General features: G+C 46.8%; 1 protein-coding gene across 4 annotated transcripts in view; it reads right to left on the bottom strand.

Annotated features, from left to right (window-relative positions):
- Positions 1-22,146, bottom strand: part of MGAT4C (MGAT4 family member C) — a 1,156,917-nt gene that overhangs the window by 188,843 nt on the left and 945,928 nt on the right. For all 4 annotated transcript variants that reach the window (XM_085653923.1, XM_085653921.1, XM_085653924.1 and 1 more), the window contains one exon: positions 8,860-9,077. The gene's annotated coding sequence lies outside the window, so the exon portion shown is untranslated. The remainder of the gene's footprint in view (positions 1-8,859; positions 9,078-22,146) is intronic.

Below are 22,146 nucleotides of genomic sequence, written 5' to 3'. Positions count from 1 at the left end.
AGAGGGAGGTCGCACCCACCAGGTAACGGTCAGCGAGCGTGCGTGTGTCGCCGCCTGGGGCGGGGGGCGGGGTGCGGGCTCAGAGAGAAACAATCTCGGCCTTTCCCGTTCTCGCAGCGTGAGCCTCCACTGAAGTCCGTATTGCGGCCCGTACATGCTGAGGAGTGGCAGTACCGGGGCCGGAGTGTGGAGCTACACTTTGTTTTACACCATACCCGTGTTGGGGGCATATTTTGGTAATAGCTGACCACGAGTCAGCATGAGTAGCATAGAGACCGAGTACCGTGATCAGTACCAGAGTACATCATTTTGGTATTACGAACTGTGGATGGCTGCATTAAGCATTGCATTGTTTTGGCATGACGGACTACCTGATTGTTGCATTACTCATTACATAATTTCTGCATAACGGACTGCCTGATTGTTGCATTAGGCATTGCATTATTTTTGCATGGCAAACTGCCTGATTGTTGCATTCCAAATTGCATTATTTTAGCATTACGAACTGACTGATTGTTGCATAATGAAATGCATTATTGTTGCATTACGAAGTGCCTGATTCTTGCATTACAAACTGCATAGCATTGCATTAGTACTGCATTGGATCGTCTAGAATTGCTCATTAATACTGCAAGAATCTACAAGGGCTTGCTGGCCTAATAACCAGCGAGGTCAATTATTACAAATACGCATATGTTGGATTTTTATCGTGTGTTCTCATCGTATATCTTTTTATATCAACATACACTTGTTTTTTTATGAAACTCGTGTGGAGTCCATTTGTGGTGTCATCATTGTGTCACTGTGAGCGTGGTAGCAATTTCTTTACACATGCCTTGGAGATAAGCCTGGCTGCTCGTGCCATGCTACTGAGGGGGTGAGCAGGGGCTATCTGAGAAGGTGTCCTTCCTTTCCCTGACAGAAAGGTAACATCTGCCCTAAAACAACAACTAAATAAAGCTCTGTAAAATCTCAGTTGTGATAAGAAGGAGAATAGGTTGTTGTGGAATCAGGCTCCCACAATAAGTGGGAAATACATTAAATCTCTATACACCCAAAAAAGGGAGGAGGAAACCAGAAGGTGGGTGGCATCACACACAATAATAAAATCTAAAGACCAGAGAAAATTCAGGCTATAGATCAACAACAGCTCAACCCAAAACACCAGGAGATCACAGCTAACATCGCTGCTGCCATGTTGGAATCCTACATTAAAAGCTTATATGTAGATCAAGTGGCAATGGCCATGAGATGGAAACACATCTACAGGGCACCAATGTGTTAATGCCATCACCTAGCCCAGATTATGCTTACATGACATCAATAAACCCAGGCCAAGTGGTGGCAGCCAACAATGCAATGCGCCCAAGTGGAGCCCCCAGCTCAAGTGACATCCTGTCCGCAATTATAAATGGACCCCAACTCGATGGGCTTTGTTAAGGGCCCCCCTATTTGAAGAATACTTACTGGGAGAAGCCATCCCAGAGTCATGGAGAGTCTCACTTTTGGTTTCCTTACATAAAAAAGACTCTTGATCATGTGCAGGGAATTATGTCTTGATCGCACTCCTTGACACGGAAGGAGAGTGTTACGCCAGCATTTTAAATAGGAAGCTACGATCTTGGGCAGTGGAAAAAAACAGATTCCTCCAAGCCAAACAGGCTTTGACAAGGGCCTAGCAAATTGAAGACAACCTTGCTTGCATCTCCTATCTGAGCGAAGTAACCATGGCCTCCAAGGGCAAGGCACTCTGTGCCAGCTTTATTGATTTTCAAACTGCCTTCGGCAGTGCCTCAAGCAGAAGGCTCTGGGGAAAGCTGAACATATGGGGCATCCCACCCAACTTGCTGAAAGCCATTATAGATCTTTATACCAACACTTGGGTAAAAACAAAAGCCAGTAATGGATGGACCATCACGGCAAATCTCATGACAAGTAAGGGCCTAAAGCAAGGCTGTGTACTGGCGCCTCTATTAATTAATCTGTGTTTGGCTGATCTAACAGAACACCTTGAGAAGGAGAGGGCATTTCCACCAGAGATAGCCAGCACCAGAATTCAATCACTCCAGTATGCAGATGATACAGTTCTTTTTGATTTGACACCGATAGGATTAAGGAGACTCTTTAATGAACTAACCACCGACTGCAGAGCAAACAAATTGAAGATAAATGTGGCAAAGACCAAGGTGATGATAATCTCATGCAAATTTTAAAAAAGGGTAGCGTGGTTCATCGAAGGGATTGTGGTCAAAGTTGTTGACACATATAAATACCTGGGGGTATGGCTGGACCACAGGGACTGCATCGCACCCCACATCCAAGCCCATCAGGCGGTAGCAAATTCTTTGGAATGGGCACTTTGCTAGTTACAGAAATCAATGGTAAACCCTTACCTACAGCCTCTTCTAAAGGTGATGGGCTGCAAAATACTACCTACCATCGCCTATGGTGCAATTACATTCAGAGATAAAATGGTCAATTGCCTGGACAGGGCACAGTCCACCTATTATAGTTGAGAATTTGCCCTGTCCAACTGAACGACGCATGCCTAAATCCGGCAAGAATTTTGCCTCTCTTCACAGCATTTTATATTGAAGGCGAAGTTACTAGCCTACTGCCTTACAGCCAAGCAGGGAAAAATAACACGCTAAGAAAATGGGATCTGGGAAGTGATATGCAACCCACGGACAAGCTGGCATAAGTACCTAAACTTCTCATTGGATGTATTGGAGGCTCCACTGAAGACCAAACAAGCATAATTAATATTGAGAGAAAAAGATACACGGTCCTTAAAGAAACTGACACATGGTGCCTGGGCCACAACACTAAGAACCAGTGGCCCCGCCTACCTACCACTTATTGCCTTTCGGCAAGGCCATGAAAAAACAGCTGAAGAGTCTTTGATTCAGACTAATCCCTTTGAAAACCTACTGGTATGGTCTGAAGAAACCTTATAACACCGACAGACAATGCCATTTCTGTGCGAAAGGAGAAGAATACCTGAGACACATTCTTTGTATCTGTGAAATGCTGCTCCCATTAAGGAAATACTGGTTGCGGTCAATATGGCGCACACTTAATATTAGGACCTGATGAGATGCCGTGCAACCCTGCCTGAGAGACGACTCATCACAAATAGCGGGTCAATTTTTTAAATTTATGAAAACTGCATTAGCACCTACCGTCGTCACCTTGGACTCTGAACTTCCAATATGCTGCTAAAAACCAATACTAAAAAGCACTGCACTTTACATGGGCCGTAAGAGCTGGCTTCGCACATTAGATAAGCTAACACGTCAGTCCATCGGGACAGTGGTGAATCGAGCATCCCAGGACTTGCATACTTATTTAAGTATTAGACTCAATAGTTCCCTCTTTATTTCAAACTAAGGGGCATATCTACAACAACCGGCGATAATTATCGCTGAGCGCACTTAGCGCTCGGATAATTATCGCTGGCTAGCGCTGATTTTTATCGCTGAGATAGCGTGCTATTAGCAATGCTGATCTCATCAGCGATAAAAATCCTAGCGCTAACTGGCTAACGTGAGATTATGGCTGGAAACCCAGCGATAATCTCATGTTAGCTTGTTGATAGGGACTCACAAACTTAGCCATGATATCCTCCTTCCATAGGATATCATGGCTAAGTCAGTCCTGAAGCAGGTGTTAGGAAAGTAGCGATAACAGGTGCTATCGCTACTTTTCCTGACGCTATGCTTCATAGCGTTAGGCTTGCTGATAGGAGAAATGTAGCTTAGCGACATTTCTCCTGTCATGCCAGGTCAGGAACGCCCACTTTGCATCTCATTAGAGATGCAAAGCTGGGCGTTAGGAATCCTGACGCTAAAGCAAGGTTTCACGCGTTAGCGTGGCCTTGCTGATTAGGCGATAAAATTATCGCCGCTTTTCGGCCGAAAACGGCCGCAAAAGCGGCGATAATTTTTTATCGCCTGCTTGTTGATATGCCCCTAAGTGTGTATAACATTTTGCACAATATTTAGGCCTGAGCATTGATTCTCCAATTAGAGGTAAACAGAACAATACAGGCCGGGGAGATCATGCAACCAAAATATTGCATGGGAAAATATTGTACTGTTAAATACTTTTTATTTGCCATTGGTCTAGCTTTGGAACACATACTGGAGGCAAAGCCAGTGTATTAGGCTCTGAAAACCCCCCACCCCCGTCATGGGCCTAGCCTGGAACCCAGACCGGAGGCAAAAGCCAGCGATTCAGGGATTAAAAGCCCCTTAATTTAAGGCAATGGTTCCAGGCCTCAGTATTGGTCTGTAGACTGAGGTAATGCTAGAACCTTAGATACTGTGAGGAGAGAGCCTTTCTCCTTCTTTCATCTGCTGTTTTTAATCGTTTCCATGATGTATATCTTTTCAATAATTATTTTATCATCAGCCTATTATCCATTGCGATTGCCATGATGTTTGAAGCAATATTTTAATGATGTTAAGAAATTGTACAGGAAAGAATCTATCTATCTATCTATCTATCTATCTATCTATCTATCTATCTATCTATCTATCTATCTATCTATCTATCTATCTATCTATCTATCTATCTATCTATCTATCTATCTATCTATCTATCTATCTATCTATCTATCTATCTATCTATCTATCTATCTATCTGTCTGTCTATCTATCTATCTATCTATTGATTTTATCTATCTATCTAAATATCTAACTATTTATCTATCTGTCAAGGTCACAGCTACGGAGTAAGCTTACCAAATTTCCTATCCCATTGCACCATTTGAAAGCAATCCAGCTCCTTTCCTCAAATACATTGGTATGCATTAGGATCAGCAATCATGGGGCTATTTCAAGGAAAATGCCAACATTTAATGGGCTCAAGCAAGGTTGCATCTAATGTGTAATCTTGACATTTATATGAGATTGTGTATATTAACATTTTCTTTACAGTAACAAAGCGTTGTAGTTCTCATAATGTATCTATATTTGTGTGGTTTGAATGACATTGTATTTCTCACATGTTTACATACTTCTTTAAAAATACTCCCCATTTGTTTTATAACTGAAAATGTACCCATTCGAATAGTGCTCTACACCTATAGTGTAGCTGTATATGTATTTGTAATCATGCATTTAAAATGTGCCATAGGCCTTAAGTTTTTGGATTTTGCCATGTTAATTTTAACATAAATTATTGCTCTGGATCCAATGCTTTTCATTCCTCTGTAGCTGCAGTTAAATGAGCTCATGGTCAAAGAAAGGCACATTGTGTGAAAGAGATAGTAAGGCTTGAAAGCAGTATCTTTTGGCAAGGATAAGAGTAGTTAATGAAGCAAGTGAGGACCACTGTTCGAGCAAAATATGGGGATGGGAAGTATTCAAGGACTTTTTACTATGTGGACTAAAGAAAACAAATCTCTGGTCTAATTGACAACCTCTTGTTTGAAGACGAAAATTAACTAGATATATGACCTAGAATTCTGAGAATGTTTTTTTAGTGGGTATAATTGGGCATTGCACTTTAACTTTATCCAGATTCTCCGCCAGACTGTAGAAGGGTCAGACCTCTTTGCGACATGTCTGTTGTGTGGCTTTATGCTATACAATATACTTTACTTTTGAGAACTTCTACTGAAATTCTGCTATGCCGATACCTTTCTTTGCTTCCCTGATTAATAGGGTTTCCCTGATTCACAGCTAGAATATGAGCTAGTAGGTCTTTTTAGACAACCTCATGTATAAGCAAAAGGATTAAATCTTTCAACTACTCACGAGACATTTCTTATTCTTTGTGTAATAGCTACCAAGCTTTGCATTTGCTTTCTGTTATTGAGGATCAATTTTATCTATCAATTCACATATCCGTTAGTGATTCTGTATTTTTATACTATGCCTCTGCAACGGAATTATATCATCTTGGCTTTGAATTTATGATAAATACATACTTAATGCCATCAATTGACTCCACTATGTGACCAAATTGGATACACTGTAACTGGTAAATTGTAGTTGGTCTTAATTCATTTAATTCCTCAGGCACCTAGATATTTCCATTGCAGGGGGCCAGAAAGAAGGAGTCCACATTTGATGCATCCTCACACATGTCCACATTGTTTTAGTGAGCAAATATCACCCACAGTGTTGATTCCATGGAAAACCATGTGCTTTCCCGTTGGGACTCAATTTCCTTTGTCTGATGTTCACTGTGCCAAAGAGCACTGAACAGGGAATCGAATCATCTGTGCAAATGCTCAAATTAAAAAAAATAAAAATTCTCAGAAGCAAAAATGTTATTGGCCATAGAGAAACATCTTCTGGTACACCCTGAACAAATTTAGGGTGATCCATTTCCCTTCCGATCCTGGAGAGGGATTTATGTCAGTACTTGGCTACAGTAGAACTCCAACCCTGTTTAGGCTGTAAATATGAACGTGAGGACTTTTAAAATGTCCAAAAATGTACCAATTTGTGGGTGTTCATAAACCAAGTGATGGAGTGTCATCAATCTCATTCCATAAATGGTGTAAAGATCGCAACACATGTCCTTACAAACACATTCACAGTATTGTAGTAGTTAAAATCCTGTACACAACCTTTTTTGTAGGACAATATTTGGCACTCAGTATTGTGTCGTACGACCCAACTGGATAGTGTGTGTCAGTAGTAGCTCTTTGTGTACATAAAACAATCTTTCTCTTTCTGTATCCAGATTTTCAACAAGAAGCTCTGCAGAAGAGAGATCATTTGTCACTTAAGGGAACCCTGCTATGGATAGATAGAACTTCCACAGTCTTTCTATAATTTCACAGATAAGCTCTTTAAAAAACCATGAAGGATTTACGTTTTGCTCAAAAGTTCTTTTCACTTATATCACTACATCCAGGGAATTATCTGATGTTTTCCTTGGTTTTGGCAGTGTGAGTGGCGCAGAAAGCACTTTTTTACATCCACGACCAGTATTTATACACAGAGACACGTACCCAGACATCGATTTATTTTTTCTTGTATTTTCTTTTCCTGAAAATATGATTCAAAAGCAAAATTCTCTAAAGCTATCCCTTCGCTAAAAAGAAAAAGCTTTTTAAATATCAGCATGAGGCTTATATCCTTCCCAGGTCCCACCTGAGATATCAACATTTGTGTGGCAAAACAAAAATAGAAAAAAACTGAAAAACCTTTCATCCCTTTGAAGCTTGGAAGGCTTTAGGCTATTTAAAATACCTTGAAGAAAAGAAAATCCGCCAGACTTTTCCACAAAGGAGCAAAGCCGTTGTTTACTGCTAGAAAGATTCGGCTCAGAAGAATAACAGGATTGAACGTCAGAGAAAAAGTCTGTCTGTGGGAATCTGAAGAACAAGACGTTCAAAAAAGGGTATTTTACTAAACATGTCAAGAAGCTGCATATGGGAGCTTAACTTTCGTGGTGTGGTGGGAAAGAAAGATAATAAATTCACAGCGGATTAAAGATTTGTCTTTGTGAAAGAAATGTGCAATATACTTTTCTGAAATGTTGAGCAACAACACAGGAAAGAGTGTATTTCAACATACTTCATGAGAAATAGACACCACTTAGTTGAATAACGCGGCATTGAGGAGTAAGGTATACATTTTGTAGTGACTTATTTCACCATCTACTATAGCACAAGGACGTTCAGTTTCATTAAAAAGGTTAAAACAAAATCACTATTTAAAAGTCATGTAAGCAGGTCTTGCACTTCTGCAAGGATATCTATCACATGACTTGTGTATAGAGGAGAAAAATCTAAGGAAACATTTTATTAGATGCAAAAAAAAGGAAACAAGAATAAATGTAAAACCTCCTCAAATTTCTAGCAGTGTTAGTGATTACTATAATGATAAGCCAAACCCTCAGAAAAAGCAATCAAGGGCCTCATTTATGAGTAATTGGCATAGGGCAGCGCTGCAAGTCTTCTTGCTGAGGTTCCCTACGCCAATGTGGAATTTCAGGAATGTCCTTTCCACCTGTGCTCATACACAATTTCCTGCCTAGCGCCAACGTAGGCACCTTTGCGCCATGATGTAAGGGTGCCTCCTTTGCAGGCACGATTGTTTTTGTGAAGGAAGGTGCACCTTCCTGCACAACAACAACCCAGAGAGGCTTTTTTCTCTTTGTAGGTGTACTGCAGAATGCAGCATACATGGAAAGAGGAAACAACGAGGAGAAATAAAAATATTTTTCCTCAATACGCCTGCTCTGGGGTGGCGTTAGGTTTTGGCGCTGCCCCAGGTTCAGATGATTAAGTAAATCTGAAGTAGCATTAAAATGAATGGGTGTTGCGTGAAAAAACCCACCGCAATACCCATGGAACGCAGAATAATGCAAGGCAGCGACTTGCACCACTTTGTCTCACTCCATATCTATGAAGCCATGCAAAGCCACATACCCTGGAGCATAAAAAAAAGTGATGCTCTGGAGGTGCAAGCCTCTCATAAATAAGCCCTCAACTGTACTGGTATCGTACAACATTGTAATATATTGTTTTTAATGTACTCTATGTTGTGATTAGGCATAGGGGAGTGGGTTGCAATTTACCGTTTACCATTGTGTGCAGATCCACCGTTACATTACCTAATGCATAAATTACTTCAAGAAGCAACTCATTTTCATTTTGTTAGGCATACTATTTAAAGCGACCCATTCTCTTTATATAATATTCAAAGTTACAGCTTATTTTACAAGTGTAATAAATGTGAAGCCGAGGAAAATTAGATCAGTTCAGGGTATAAAACCTACATCAAACCCATGGCATGTTTGGATATGGACACATTGCACATTGTTGAGAAATTGCACCTCAGTGGAGTACACAAATACCACTTGGTAAAAGGGTGCAAACACAAAATGACATACCTTGAGTGGTTGTGATCAGTCCTATATATGTATCCTTACTCCAACCTCAGTGTTTGTTCAGATAGTCTTCTCTTGCTGGGTAGGACAATCGGCTTAATAAAACACATTTCACTCCCTTCCAGTCTCATTTACTTCAGGTCATTAGTGTTTGAATGCACTGCGACGGGTCAGTCCTTTTTCCATTGTACTTTCATCCAAGGTAGCTGCATCATCTCTCACTGCAAATCAACACAAACATAACACAAACAATGAACCCTGGAATAATGAAAAAAGCAACAGTTTCTTCAATGATTGCTATCTACCAGGCACGTTCGACTTTGTTATTCCAATCTTATTTTTTCAGCAAATTAAAAAAACACTAACAATTTATGCACAGGGAGAAACGTATTTCATGGTCACTCAAGCAAGATTTTGCACATTTAGGGACTTATTTGTGAGAGTCTTGTGTCACTTTTTCACCATGTACCGTAGTACATGCATGATGCAGGGCTCTATTAAAGATTTATGAAGCCAAACAAAGAAACCCTATGTGTCTTGGAGTGACCTCATAAATAATGGTGTAAGGCGACTTACTCCGCCCTCAGGAGGCGTTCCATGGGCCTACAAAGTGATGTAAACCTGGGGAAGCGTCAATCCGTACGCCTTCCGAGGTTAGATGCAACGTGGAGAAATATGTTTATTTCTCCTAGTTTTTTCTTTCTTTCTATGGAAAACGCCTCATAGGTTGGTTTTTTGCAGGAAGGTGCCCCTTCCTGCACAAAAACAAACTTGCGGGCAATGGGGCACCCTTGTACCATGCTTCAGGGGTGCCTACGTTGGCACTATGCTGCCAAAATAGTGTCAGACGAAAGACAGGAATGCACGGTATTCCTTAAATATGATGCATTCCTGCCCATTTACTTTGGCGTAGGGCAGCGCAGTAAAGTTGAAAGCTGTACATTTAATTTGATATATGGTTTGCCAACAGTCCTGATTCTATCTCATACTGACTTTTCCATTGTACCATACTCCCAAAATCTGGAGTTCATAAATCCCACCTCTTCTAAAAAAAAACATTAAAAAAGTTGGCGCACAAACTGCAGCCATGTGCCGGCGCAGGCACCCTTGCCCCATGGTACAAGGATGCCTGCGTCATGGGGAGATTGTTTTTGTGAAGGGGCACCTTCCTGCACAAAAACAATCACTACAGGCATTTTCCTCTTTCAATATGTGCTGCAGAATGCAGCACGCTTTGAAAGAGGAAAAAACGAGGAGAAATGGAAACATTTGTCCTCGTTGCGCCTCGCTACGCCTCCCCTGGGGAGGAGTAGCATTGACACCCATTTCCAGATTTACAAATCCTCGTAAATCTGGAAATGTGACTCGTTCAATGGGTGTTGCATGGGAACACCCACAGCAACACCCATGGAATGCCCCTTTCACGCAAAGTGCTGCGTGTGAAGGGGCCATATTTACAAGGAGAGGAAAAGTCACGCAGGGTGACTTTTCCTCTCCTTGTAAATATAGAGAAGTGAAATGTGCTTCCAGTACGTCACAAACAGTGATGTACTGGTGGCGCAGGGGCCTAGTAAATCTGCCCGCAGTCTTAAATTTATACCACTATTAAACAATCTTGGCCCAAACATCCAAACCTTTTGCTGGGAAACATTCTGAACAACGACTCCGGAACAATGAGTTCCGGAGTCACACAAGCTGAACAACGACTTGCCTGAACAATGACTTAGCCTTAACCATGCATGTGCGTGGTTAAGGCTAAGTCTGTCTAATGTTCGGGATGGGCAGATTTGAGAGGAGCGTCGGACAGAAACAGGACAAGTAAGAGGGGTTCGGGGCTGTTAGAAATGGGATTTCTGGTTGGCTGAGGCTTGCGCTAAAGCCAGGCATAAACCACCACTCTACTCAGGATAAGGGAGTTACACTCCTAAAATAACCCTTGCTCACCCCCTTGGTAGCTTGGCACGAGCAGCTAGGCTTATCCTAGAGGCAGTGTGTAAAGCGTTTGCACATAACCAACAGTAATAAAGTGCAAGCACTACGAAAGGACACCACACCAGTTTAGAAAAATAGCCCATATTTCTATATACGTTAAGACAAGACCAAAAACGACACAAATCCACAATACTATATTTAAAATCTGCAGTTATCAAAATATGTTTCACACAAAGTTCCTTGATGTCGATAGCTCCGTCCGGGGCTATCACGGCGTTGTGAACAACAAATCCAATAGTTCTGGCTGGTCGCAGGGTCACGGCCAGCTACGGTGTCAGGAAGACCCGCAAACAGTACCTGTGAGAAGTGCAGGGCGATGGGGCTCTTCAAGTCACTCACGGTGCAGGTCGAGCTCCTCTCTGATGGAGTCAAGAGCGCTGGCGTTGGCAGGCGTTGGGTGCTGAGGTGCAAAGTGCAGCGGTGCGGCGTGCGGTGCCCCGAGGTCGTGGTGCGAGTGGCTGCTCAGTGACAGCGTCATAAGGCATCATCGGTGAGACCAGGGTCGTGGTGCGAGATGAAGGCGGTGAACGTCACAGTGCTAGCAGGTCACGGTGCAAGCAGCGACATCGTTGTCGGCTGACAAGCGGGAGTTGATGGTGCCGGCATCGGTAGGCCAAGGCTGCGGTGCGGGATGAGGGCAGTGGTTTGTGTGACTTACGAGTGGTGCCCTCAAACCACAGTGCAAGCAGCGGCGTCGATTTTGGCATGGAGCGGCGGCGTCCGGGAGGCCACGGTGTCCTCATGTAGCTCGGCGGTGCAGAGTGTGGTGCCCACAGGTCACGGTGCAAGCAGCGGCTCGGTGGCATCATCAACAGGCGTCGCCGGTGAGACCAAGGTCAGGGTGTGGCATTGCGGCGGTCCTCTCGGCGGTGCCAAAGCTTCGGCGTGAAGCAAGGTATTTCAGAGTGCGGTGCCCACAGGTCACAGTGCGGCATTGCGGCAGTGCCCTCTGCGGTGCCTTCAGGACACGGAGTCGGCTGCGGCGTCGTAGATTTTGTCGAGTTGCTTTTCCTCTGTTACAGCACAAAACACACAGTCCCCAGTGCTGCAGCAGTAGAGCTTAAAGTCTTTGCAGTTCCTGAAACTTCGTGAACAGGGGGCAAGCTCTACCTCAAGCCCTTGGAGAGACTCACAAGTTAGGTTGCAGAAAGTCCAGTCCTTTCACTGCCCAAGACAGAAGCAGCCACTGGAGGTCAGCCCAGCAAAGCACCTAGCAAAGCGGTTGTCCCTTCTTGCAGCTTCTCCAGCTCTTCTGCTTGGCAGTCTTCTTGATCCAGATGAGTTCTAAAGTTCAGGGGTCTGGGACCCAATATTTATGTCCAAAAATCCTTTGATCTCTTAGGCAGAGAGGGCCTGTGCCCGGCCAGAACCAGTTCTGCCTTCTCTGGTGTGAATTCCTGGCAGGAGGTGGAGACGGCATTGTCAGAGGCAGACCAGGCCCTTTGAGGTGCAAGGAAATCTCCTCCCTCTTCCCCTATCGCAGTCCAGGTCTATTCAGCCCTTTCCTGACCTACCTAGACTATCGGGAGCCACTCTTGCTTCCTAGCCATCTGTCGTCCAAAACCCAGACAGGCAATCCACATTCCAACAGAGGCACACAGAATGACTGTGCAAGCAAATACCCACTTTCTAAAAGTGGTGTTTTCAAACACAGAATGTAAAAATCACCTCCACTAAAAGATGCATCTTTAGATTCTGAGTTCAGGCATACGAAACTTCATTTTCTTGCCTAATTCCCTGGGCCAGTTATGTTTATAAGATGTTATAAACAAACCTCCCATTCTCTCCTATGGGGAACCTGTAGCCTTGCAATAGTGAAAAACAAAATTGGCTGTAAGTCACTATCGGGACATGCCACACACACCCGGGCATGTCCCACCTTTCACATAGACTGCACCCTGCCCACAGGGGTACCTTGGGCCTACCTGAGGGGTGCCTGACGTGTAAGAAAAGGGAAGGTTAGGAACTGGCAGTATGTGCACTGATCAGGTTGACATGGCGGTCCCGGACCGCACACAGCCTTTGCGATGGCAGGCCCGAGTTACCTTTTTACGGGCCATTCAGGTGGGTTGCACAATCCAGTGCTGCAGCCCACCGACGGCGCTTGAGTCGTAGGCCCTGGCACACGCAGTGCATTTTACTAGGGACTGACACACGAGTCAAGCAGGCCAATCATGGAAACGCCAATCCATACACATTTTACTAAAGGATCACCTGCACTTTGTATGTATGTATGTATGTATATAACATTTATTAAGCGCATCAAACACCCCACGGGTACCCTGGCGCTGCAATACGTAATTTGGAGAACCAATATTAATCAGAGAGACAACAGAGAAAGTGGACAGTAATCAGAGAACAGAATCAGATTCTAGGAAACAACCATGTCCTAATCCTTTTTCTAAACAAAAGCAGGGAATTACACTGTCTGATATCAGGTGGCAACTCATTCCACGGCCTTGCTGCAGCAGTGCTGAAAGCACATCCACCCAGTCTGACCCTATTAAACCTAGGAACTTTCGCCAGACCGGCCGAGGAGGAGCGGAGATGACGAGTGGGGATATACCAGTGTAGTTTTTCTTGCAGAGGTTTCGGTCCCAAGCCATGCAAGGCCTTGAACACTATACACAAGGACTTAAACTGTACTCTTTGCAACACTGGTAGCCAGTGTAGCTCGACCAAGCATTTTGATGCAGAAGAGTCTCGCGGTTTAGCCAAAGCTAATCTTGCCGCCATGTTTTGAACCCGTTGCAAACGTTGGATCAAATATTAAGGAGAGTCCAGCAACAGGGCATTACAATAGCCAAGGCGACTTAGAACTGCGCCCTGCACTACTAATGCTCTGGCCGAGGCGGCCAGCAATGGAAGAATCTTTCTAAAGGCTCTAATCAGCCCAAAACAACATCCTGCCGTTTTGTTCACCTGTGCCTCCAGGGTCAGATTAGCACTAAACAGAACTCCCAGATTACGGACCGTATTGGCCTGGAACAAAGGAGAGGAAGTACCTAGTGGCCAGAAATTATGGGGGAGAGGTAGAGGCATCTTCCCTACTGCGCAATGCACTAATTCGGTTTTCTCAGAATTGAATTGTAAAAAATTAAGCCATAGCCATTGCGCAGTATCACGCATACAAGCATGAAAATCCTCCAACGCCGAAGGTTGGGTACCATCCAAAGATAAAATGATCTGGGTATCATCAACGTAATTTATCAACTTCACCTTATGAGCCTGAATTATATCAATCAGAGGACTGAGATATACATTAAACATAATCGGGCTGATAGCAGACCCCTGTGGGACACCATGGCCGATATTGATAAAGGTAGATTGAAACGGCAGAAGAGCCACCGCCTGACGCCTATCCGAAAGACAAGAGCAGAACCAGGCTAAAGCAGTATCTGCCTCTCCTGCCTCCTCAAGGCGGGTCAGCAAAATACTGTGGTTGACCGTGTCGAAAGCGGCAGACAAGTCAAGCAATATTAATATTGCTGATTGTCCTTTGTCTGCCAACAACCAAAGGTCGTCCATCACGGTCACCAAAGCAGACTCCGTCCCGTGCTCAGGACGAAAGCCAAATTGGACATCCGTCAACTTGTTATTACTCTCCAGAAACACAGACAGAGATCTGCTGACCCAGTGTTCAAGGATCTTCACGGGGTATGGTAAGAGGGAGATTGGTCGATAGTTTTCAGGGCATGCTGGATCAAGAGTAGTCTTCTTCAGGAGAAGAGTAACCACCGCCTGTTTCCAGCTAGATGGCACGTCCCCACTGGAAAGTGAATGGTTACAGATCTGTCTAAGACTAGGAAACAGATCTGAAGCATATTCCTTGCAGATATTATGAGGAAGAGGGTCCAGTGGGGAGCCGGAAGAGACCCCCATAGCCAGCCCGCCGAACTCCTCCTCTGGTAACAAATCAAAATGCTCCAGACTACTCAAGTTCACAATCCCAGCTTCCACCTCTACACATGACGTCTTCCCTACATCAGTAGATGAGATGTTTATCAATCTACTAATATGGCTTGCTGCTACCGCTGGAACAGTAGTTTTAAGTCCATTTATGATGGTACTAATCTTTTCCTCAAAAAAGATTGCTAATCTATTGCAGAGGTCCTGAGAATGCAGCATCTCATTTTGCAAGCATTTAGGATTAGCAATCTCATCGACCAATCTAAAAACACATTTAGATTTATTAGATGATTTCAGAATGGTTTCTGCAAAATATTCTGATTTGGCCGAGAAGATTACTTTTTTATAGATGGATATAGCTGTTTTCCTTGCAGTCTTATCCTCATCTACATAGTTCTTTCGCCATTTCCTTTCAGCCTGTTTACAATTCAATTTCAAATTTTTTAGATTTTCATTAAACCATCTGGCTGAAGGTCTACCTCTACTTTTGCATACTTTCAGAGGAGCGATTAGATTAACAGTCGCCATAATCTCACTACAAAATTCTACATAGTTCTCCTCCACTGATCTGGCGACATCTAAAGCCCTATTAATGGCAAACGTTGAGAAGGATGTTACCTTCTTTAATGCCCTCTTCCAATCCCTATGTAAAAAGCTCCTAACTTACCCATTAGCAGGAGCTTCTCGACTAGGGATAACTGTCAAGAATTTGACCAAAAAATGGTCAGTCCATTCCATCAGAAGTACTTTTATATGCCCGGAAGCAGTTTCCTCACTAAAAACTAAATCCAGCATGTGCCCCCTATATGTGTAGGCTCCTTCACCCCTTGACGGAGTCCAAGGTTCTCACAGGATTGAAGAAGAGTAGAACTGATCAGCAGTGCGAAAAGTGCGCAGAAACGCTAAGCCAGCAAAAAAAGAGTCAGAACCGGGAGGTCAGAAAGCAGAAACTCAGAGGAAACACCCCAAAAGATGCCAATTCTAACACATGTCCCCTCCAGCTGAAAGTAGGGAGATCTACCCACCCTCCTTGGAGTTCTCTTCACTAAGGCGGAAGAACCTGGACAGACCATCTGCATTGGCGTGTTCTGTGCCAGGAAGGTGTTCCACCGTAAAGTCCATTCTCTGTAGGGAGATGGACCACTCATTTGCATCAACCATCTGAGGGGGCTGTGGTCTGTCTGAACCCGGAAGTGAGTCGCAGCTTCTTCAGAGCCCAGACCACAGCGAAAGCTTCCCTTTCTATGGCACTCCCTCTCTGTTCCCTGGGGCGTAGCCTCCGGCTAAGGAAGACTACAGCCTGGTCTAGGCCCTCTTCGTTCAGTTGTGAGAGCACCGCTCCCACTCCATGCTCTGAAGCGTCGGTCTGCATGACGAATTGCTTGGAGAAGTCAGGTGCCCTCAGCATGGGTGCCGTGCACATGGCGGCCTTCAGGGCATCAAAAGCCTTTTGGCAGGACTCAGTCCAGATCACCTTCTTGGGCTGCTTCTTGGAAGTCAGCTCTGTTAAGGGGGCAACAATGGTGCCATATCCCTTAACGAATCTCCTGTAGTACCCGGTGAGTCCTAAGAAGGCCCTCACCTCCGTCTGGGTCTTGGGGGGCTCCCAAGCCAAGATGGTGTCACTCATGGGTTGTAGGGGTGCCACCTGGCTGCTTCCTACCTAGTGTCCCAAGTACACCACAGAACCCTGCCCGATCTGGCACTTACTGGCCTTGATCATGAGGCCTGCTTTCTGCAGCGCCTTCAACACTTCCCCAAGGTGCTGCGGATGTTCTTCCTAACTGGAACTGAACACCGCAATGTCATCCAGGTATGCGGCGCTGAAGTCCTCCAGCTCAGCCAACACCAAGTTGACCAACCTCTGAAAGGTGGCAGGGGCATTCTTCAACCCAAAGGGCATCTCACAGAACTGGTAATGTCCTTCTGGGGTTGAGGATGCGGACCTCTCCTTGGCCCCCTCGGTTAGAGCAATCTGCCAGTACCCCGACGTTAAATCAAATGTACTAAGGAATTTGGCAGCTCCCAACCGATCAATTAGCTCATCAGCACTGGGGATGGGGTGGGCATCAGTTCGAGTGACGGCATTGAGCCCCCGGTAGTACACACAGAACCGCAGTTCAGGCGTGGCCCCGGGTGCGGTAGCCTTTGGGACCAAGACCACGGGACTGGCCTAAGGACTGCTCGACGGCTCAACCACCCCTAACACCAACATCTTCGAGACCTCCTCTTTGATGCTGGCATTGAACCGGTCAGCCAACCTGTACATCTTATGTTTCACAGCGGGGCTGTCACCGGTGTCCACGTCATGGGTACACCAGTGAGTAACACCTGGGGTCGGGGAGAACAGCGGGGCAAACTGCCTCAGCAACCAGCGGCAGTTGCCCTGCTGCTCGGCAGTCAGTGTCGGGGAGAGGATCACACCATCCAATGACCCATCACCTTCTTGGGAAGACAGGAGGTCCGGGAGAGGCTCACTCTCCTCTTCTGCCCCGTCATCCGTCGCCAAGAGCATGCTCACTTCGGAGCTCTCAAAGTGGGGCTCGAGGCGGTTCACATGGAGGACCCGTAAAGGGTTCCTGGGAGCCTGCAAATCCACCAGGTAGGTGACCTCACTTTTAAGCTTCACCACCTCAAATGGCCCAGTCTACTTGTCCTGCAAGGCACATGGTTCCACTGGGGCCATGACCCACACTTTTTGTCCAGGTTGAAACTCAACCAGAGTGGCATTCTGGTCATGCCACTTCTTCATTTCTTCCTGGCTGGCCTCGAGGTTCGCCTGAACGAGTTTCCTGAAGCGGGTAGTCTGGTTCCGGAAGGCCAGCATGTAACTAAACACATCCTGGGGGGTCTTCCTGGGAGCTGCCTCCCAGCCTTCCTTAACCAAACTTAGAGGTCCTCGCACAGGGTGATCGTACAGAAGCTCAAAGGGACTAAACCCGAGAGACTTCTGGGGTACCTCCCTGTAGGCAAAGAGAAGGCACGGCAAAAGGATGTCCCACTTACGCCACATGGGTACGGTGAGACCCTTGATCATGCCCTTCAAGGTCTGGTTGAACCTTTCTACCCTACCAGACTGTTACCTTGTGGGTGGTAAGGAGTGGTGAACTTGTAAATGACACCACACTCCTTCCACAGGGATGTCATATACTTCGATATGAAATTGGTCCTCCTGTCAGAAACCACCTCTCTGGGGAACCCCATGCGGGAAAAGATCCCCATTTACGCCTGGCCCACCACTGGCACCATCGTTGTCCGGAGAGGTATTGCCTCCGGGTACCGGGTGGCATGGTCCACCAAGACCAGTATGTACCTGTTCCCATGGCTGTCTTAGGATCCAGTGGCCCCACAATGTCCATCCCTACCCATTCAAAGGGTGTCCCCACAATGGGGAATGGTCAGAGAGGAGCTTTGACCTTCCTCCCACTCTTACCACTTGCCTGGCAACTTTGGCAAGACCGGCAATGTACATCCGACTGCCTTCGCATCTGGGGCCAGAGGAAGTGGGTTACAAGCCTGTCAAAGGGTCAAAGGTCTTTTCCTGCCCCAGATGTCCTGCCCCAGATGTCCTGCCAAAGGCACATCGTGACCCAGACCCAGTAGGAAGGTCCTGAAGCACACAGGCTGACCCAGGCTCAGTAACCTTAGGCTCGCTATATAGGAGATCATTCTCCCAGTAGATCCAATGTGATCCGGACTGATCACCAGTCCCCTGGGCTGCGGCCTGCCACCGCAGACCCTCCAGAGAAGGACATTCTTTCTGCCAATGGTTAAGCTCAGAGATGTCCCCCAGTTCAGCCACTTGTTCCCCTGTGGGCACTGGGGTGCCCCCTCAAGGTCCGCCTCCTCCCGGGCCGTGCGAACTTCAGGGGCGATTTCCCACACCCCTTGCCCTTTCTCTTGGAAGGGACCTGGGCCACTGTTTCAGGCTCTGGGTCCCTCTGATCACCCTCTCTGGCCGCCATCGACTGAGTGGACACGCATGCCCACTCTGGCAACCCGAGCATCTCCAAGTGAGACCTGAGCTCAACATCCTTCCACAAGGACTGCTCCAGGTTATTACTGAGCAGACAATCTACAGGCATGGAAGGGCTCACAACCACCCTCAAGGGACCTGAAACCCCGCCACTCGAAGGGAACCTGCGCCACCAGACACTGGCACTCTGAATTGTCGACCGCAATTACTTGGTGGAATGCCCCTGGGACTACCTACTCCTCAGAGACCAGGTGACACCGGACTGAGGTCACTCTGGCTCCAGTATCTCTGAGGGCCTCTACCCTCCTCCCATTGATGGTCACCCAGGTGCTATATTTCTTTGTGTTAGGGGGCCCCTTTGTCCCTGGGACCATCTCACTGTCCCCCAGTGAGACGAGGGTCATTTCTGCGTGGTCCCCGCACTCTGGTGGGTACTCCTCCTCCTCCCCAAGCGCTACACTAGCCATTACCTTGGACTGCCCACAGGTGGTGGCTGTGCCCCCTTGGAGCACCTGGGGTCCCCCCCTCATGTGTCCCACTTGGTCACATGCAAAACGTTTGCGGGGTCCGGTCTCAGCAGGCTTTCCTGGGGAGACCCCTTGCTTCTTATCTCCGGGGGGATCAGAACATTTACCCTGGGTGTTAGTTTGGGGCCCTTTAGAGAAGTCCTGGGCTTTACCCTAGTCCCCCCCACTTTTCTGCTGGGGACCCTGCCCACCTTTGGCTGAGTCCCCGTAAATGCTTTCTTGTGGACTCTGGTACTCACCCAGCGGTCCACTTTCATAGCAAGCTTCCAGTCAGATTATTATCAACTAGGTGCTGGCGCAGATCTGCAAAACATAGACTGGACAGGTGCTCCCACGCAATCAAATTGTAGAGCCCCTGATAATCTGTCACATTTCTACCCTTGACCCAGCCATCCAATGACCGGCAAAACACATCCACACACTCCAACCATGTGTGGGCATTGGACTTCTTACTGGACCTAAACTGATCCCTGTACTTTTCGGGAGTGAGACCATACTTAGTGAGGAGGGCGTCCTTCATATCTGGATAGGTGAGGTGATAACCCTTACCCAATGCTATTAAAGTATCTTCGGGAAAGAGAGGCCACAATCTTGCTCCCCAATTCTCTTCAGGGACCCCATTCATATAGATTGCTGCCTCGTACCCCTGAAACCACCTTTGTATGTCGTCCCCCTTCTTGAACTCCTTGCCTGCATTCTTGGGGATGTGCACGACTCTGTCTGACTGTCTTGACGAGTTGCTGCCACCAACTGAGCTGGCTCTTTTCTCTCGATTCAGCTCCTTCATCCTGGTTTCGTAATCTAATACCATTCTCTTTTCTTTCATGGCTAACCTAATCTTCTCTAGTTCGGTTGCTACTTTCCTTGCTTCCCGTCTGTCCTCCAGCTCTTCTGGGGACAGGCCACTGCTGCCAGGCTGGAAGGGTCCTCCCCTCCCAACAGCACATCCACCCTAGGAACAGGCCCCTCCACCTCTCCATTAAGATCACCAGATTGCCCACTTGCGTCTCTGGCTGCTACCCAGGCCCTCAGCGCCTTCTGTAGCTCATCCTTCTTAGTGAGGCCTCTGACTTGGACTTTTAGGTTTTTGAAAATGGATTTCGATTCCCCAACAGTGTAGCGCTCCAACCTATCCTCCTCAAAGGCAAATTCCATGGATGCAACGGATGATGCTATTGATTCCGGCATGACGACGTAGAAAGTTCAACTGGCAAGATCAACCAAAATCAACCAAAGAGAAAAAGGACCAGTATGTGGCATGTAATGGTCTGCGATATGGTAGTAGTGCATACCAATCACTGTAAGTCAAGTGCAAATGCAAGTCCTATCCTCACCACTGACAACCAAGGTTAGAAATGGGATTTCTGTTTGGCTGAGGCTTGCGCTAAAGCCAGGCAGAAACAACCACTCTAGTCAGGACAAGGGAGTTACACTCCTAAAATAACCCCTGCTCACCCCCTTGGTAGCTTGGCACGAGAAGCTAGGCTTATCCTAGAGGCAGTGTGTAAAGGGTTTGCACATAACCAACAGTAATACCGTATAAGCACTACAAAAGGACACCACACAAGTTTAGAAAATTAGCCAATATTTTTATATACGTTAAGACAAGACCGAATACGACAAAAATCCACAATACTATATTTAAGTCTGCAGTTATCAAAATAAGTTTCACACAAAGTTCCTCGATGTCGATAGCTCCGTCCGGGGCTATCACAGCGTCGTGAGCAACAAATCCAACAGTTCTGGCTGGTTGCGGGGTCGCGGGCCAGCTACGGTGTCAGGAAGACCCGCAAACAGTACCTGTGAGAAGTGCAGGGCGATGGGGTCCTTGAAGTCACTCGCGGTGCAGGTCGAGCTCCTCTCTAATTGAGTCAGGATTTCTGACATCGGCAGACGTTGGGTGCTGCGGTGGGTAGTGCAGCGGTGCGGCATGTGGTGCCCCCAGGTCGCGGTGCGAGCGGCAGCTCGGTGGTGGCATCATAAGGCGTCGTCGGTGAGACCAGGGTTACGGTGCGAGATGAAGGCGGTGCTTGTCACGGTGCTAGTAGGTCATGGTGCAAGCAGTGGCAGCGGCGTTGCTGAAGCGCTGTCGTCGGCTGACTAGCGGGAGTCGATGGTGCCGGCGTTGGTAGCCCAAGGCTGCGGTGCGGGATGAGGGCATCGATTTCGGCATGGAGCGGAGGCGTCAGGGAGGCCATGCCTTCCTCGTAAAGCCCGGCAGTGCGGAGTGCGGTGCCCACAGGTTGCGGTGCAAACAGAGGCTCTGTGGCGGCGTCAACAGGCGTCGTCAGTGAGACCAAGGTCGCGATGCATCGTTGCGGAAGTGCTCTCGGCGGTACCAAAGCTTTGGCGTGAAGCAAGGTGGTGTGGAGTGCAGTGCTGACAGGTCCCGGTGCAAGCAGCGGCTCGGTGGCGATGTCAACGGGCGTCATCGGTGAGACCAAGGTTGCGGTGTGGCTTTGCGGCGGTGCCCTCTGCGGTGCCTTCAGGGCACGGAGTCGGCAGCGGCATCGTAGATGTCGTCGAGTTGCTTTTCCTCTGTTACAGCAGAAAACACATAGTCCCCAGTGCTGCGGCAGAAGAGCTTGAAGTCTTTGCTGTTCCTGAAACTTTGTGAACAGGGGGCAAGCTCTACCTCAAGCCCTTGGAGAGACTCACAAGTTAGGTTGCAGAAAGTCCAGTCCAGGCCTTTCACTGCCCAAGACAGAAGCAGCCACTGCAGGTCAGCCAAGCAAAGCACCCAGCAAAGCGGTCGTCCCTTCTCGCAGCTTCTCCAGCTCTTCTTGTTGGCAGTCTTCTTGATACAGATGCGTTCTAAAGTTCAGGGGTCTGGGACCCAATATTTATGTCCAAAAATCCTTTGATCTCTTAGGCAGAGAAGGCTTG

This window comes from Triturus cristatus, chromosome 4_1 (genome assembly GCF_964204655.1).
Source record: "Triturus cristatus chromosome 4_1, aTriCri1.1, whole genome shotgun sequence".
Lineage (NCBI taxonomy): Eukaryota > Metazoa > Chordata > Amphibia > Caudata > Salamandridae > Triturus > Triturus cristatus.
Note: the sequence above shows the minus strand (reverse complement) of the source record. Positions and strands in the feature narration are given on the sequence as shown.